We start from the raw sequence: 2,862 nt of genomic DNA, 5'->3' as shown, positions 1-2,862 counted from the left end.
TAGGCCCTCAAACATGGTCCCAGACTTCCTCACATAGCACACTAAATTCAGCCCTGGGTGACAGAGGTTCTGGTGAGCTCTGATGTGCCACTGCATACAAGTACCAAGTGTTTGACTTAAAATAAGCCATCACCAAAATTAAACCCAAACCCACAAAAACACAAAGATGTATGTTTTAAATTACTTTATTGAGTTCGCTGCTATAGACGGCTTTCACGCCAGTCCAGGGCAGTCTGCTAAGCTACCAAATCTCTCAGACAAAGGCAATTTTTTTTTTTAATTTTACAGTCATGGACCCTCTAACTCCCCTATATTTCAATATTTCTATTCCACTTTCCTGCTCAATCCCAACTCATCTCTACCGTTTTCCTCATTCCTTTCCTCTAACATCAATCTTTTACTCAAGGGACTGTTGTAAATCTATGTTAATGACATAACCAAATTTTTACGCCAGGCAGTTATTGTGTGAGCCTGATAACCTGAGATATTGTCACCCCCCATATTCTCGAAGCCCCACAGCAAAGCACTTTAGGACTATCTTGGTTTCTTCAATAAATGCTTGTGAAAAAAAAAATTGTTGTCATATAAAAACTGATTTTATTTTCCAAATAACCTACTCAGGTTGTCAATACTTTTCATTTCCGATTGATTTTTTTATTGGCATCTGGCCCCACCACTTTAAGTATTTCTTCCTCAAACCTTCAAGTAAATATGTGAGAGCTGAACAAGCACATAGATGTACTGGAGTAAATTCATCAAAATTATTTATACTAGTTAAAAATTGGAAGCAATCATAGTGTAAAAGAGAAAAGAGTAAATAAATAGAATCCATATTCATACAAGGGAGTAATATTTGTATTCTCAAAGAATACTGAGTCTTATGGCACACTTTCGAAATTTTAACTATGGCTCCATTATATAAAGAGAATTAAATAAAAATTATAATGATGTTCATATTTTAGGAGACAAATGATATGAGTAGATTTTAATTTTCCTCTTTGCACATTTATATAGATTCTACCCCATGAATATATATTACTTTTGCAATTAGAAAAGAAAAATAAACTTTTAAACACTCTTGATTTGAACATTGTGATAGGCAGAATTCCACAATGACCCCAATATTCACACTCCACTGGTGCACTTGGCGTGTATAAGCCCCTGCCTTGGAGTGTTTATGGCAAAGGTGAAGAGATTTTACACAGGTAATAAAATCTCTAATCAGTTAACTTTAAAATAATCGAAAAGGAGATTATTCTGGGTGGCCCTGACCTAATGTTACTGAACTCAAGGGGTTCATTTTGCCTGCATGGATCAAAGCCAAAAGAGACACGAACAGGAGTTTGCAGTGAAAAAAGACGTTGATTTAGGGAAATGATGCCAAACCTGGAGACACAAGTGAGCTAGTTCTCAAAGTCCTAGCTCTTGGATGACATTTAGGGATAAGTTATACAGGGTGAAACTCATTAGTAGCTAAGGGAGTTGGGGTTGTGGGCTCTACTGATTGGTAGAGGCTAGGGTAGGAGGCAGCTGATCTTTGCATCAGGTGCTGATGTCAGTCATGGTGTTGTTCTGTCTGGTTTCCAGAGTATGCTGGTAGGGTTGTTCTGCCTTCATGGGTGTGGAGCTGCAAGATGTTATCTTTAGTTTGACCAAAACTCTGTTTCTGTGGTCAACAGACCTGAGGCTTTGTTCCTAAGACTGTTTGATGCTGACCTAAGGGCTTATAGGGGAGTGGTTGTACAGTATGTAGAAGGATAAAAAAAGAAAAGAAGCAAGTGAGCCCAAGGCCCAAGTTTGAATCAAGGAGGAAGAGAAGCAAAAAAGTCATTTTAAAGAAGTGAAGATTTGCAGTTACCCTAATGAGGCAAACCTTTTAAAAGTGGGTCCACAAGTAAGAGAATTGAAACAACAGAGATGCTGTCTCCTCCTTCTGGAATTCTGGTTCTGCAGCTCAGTTGAGTGACAGGTCCTGCCCTTGCATAGCCCTAGAAATGACTGGGGTGCCTTCCTGGGCTCAGGAAGAGGGAACAAAGGCCAAGGAGAGCATACACAGAGACAAGAATAAATTAAAGGAAAGCCCAACCGTTCTGTACCTTCACTGGTCTTGAAGAAGCAAGCTACCATGAGTTGTGCAGCTGCAAGAAACTAAATTTTGCCAATAAACATCTGTACTTAGAATAGGACCCCAGCCTCAGATGAGACCCCAGTCACAGCTGTCACCTTGATTGCAGCTTTGTGAGACCATAAACATACCTGGACTCCTGACCCATAAAAAGTGAGATAATAAGTGTGTGTCATTTAAAGTTACTATGTTTGCTACGGCCATGCTACCCTGAACAAGCCCAATCCGGTCTAATCTTGGAAGGTAAGCAGAGTCGGGCCTGGTTAGTACTTGGATGGGAGACCAGCTAGGAAGACCAGGTGCTGTAGATGTAAAAAAATTAAAAAATAAGGAATTGTAAGCTGACAAGGTCCTTGCAATCTGTGAGGTCAACCAAGGGTTGCCTCACCTAAAAAACAAAAAAATTTAATTTAATTTAATTAATTAACTGATTAATTTAAAAAATTAAGTTTCTATGTTTGTAGCAATTTTTCATGCAGCAATAAGAAACTAATACAAACATTGTTTTAAAAATCCAAGGTAAGTCCAGTATGCCTGCCATTACACTGGCTGGGAAAACAGAGTGTTGTCAACAGTGCAGGGAAGAGTCAGTGTGCTGTCAGCCAGGGTACCTTGAAAGACCATGGAGCAGACATCTCCAGGGCCCCCACACCTCCCACTTCACTTCAGCCCCTTCAGTCTAGCCTCTTCCCTGCCCTCTTTATTAAGACTGCTCTTGTTAAAATTACCAAAGACCT

General features: G+C 39.6%; 1 pseudogene; it reads left to right on the top strand.

Moving 5' to 3' along the window:
* Positions 1-2,317: 2,317 nt before the first annotated feature.
* On the top strand, positions 2,318-2,436 carry LOC112477682 (annotated as a pseudogene).
* The last annotated feature ends 426 nt before the right edge of the window (positions 2,437-2,862 follow it).

The sequence above is a fragment of the Pteropus alecto genome, unplaced genomic scaffold (assembly GCF_000325575.1).
Source record: "Pteropus alecto unplaced genomic scaffold, ASM32557v1 scaffold121, whole genome shotgun sequence".
Classification (NCBI taxonomy): domain Eukaryota; kingdom Metazoa; phylum Chordata; class Mammalia; order Chiroptera; family Pteropodidae; genus Pteropus; species Pteropus alecto.
Note: the sequence above shows the minus strand (reverse complement) of the source record. Positions and strands in the feature narration are given on the sequence as shown.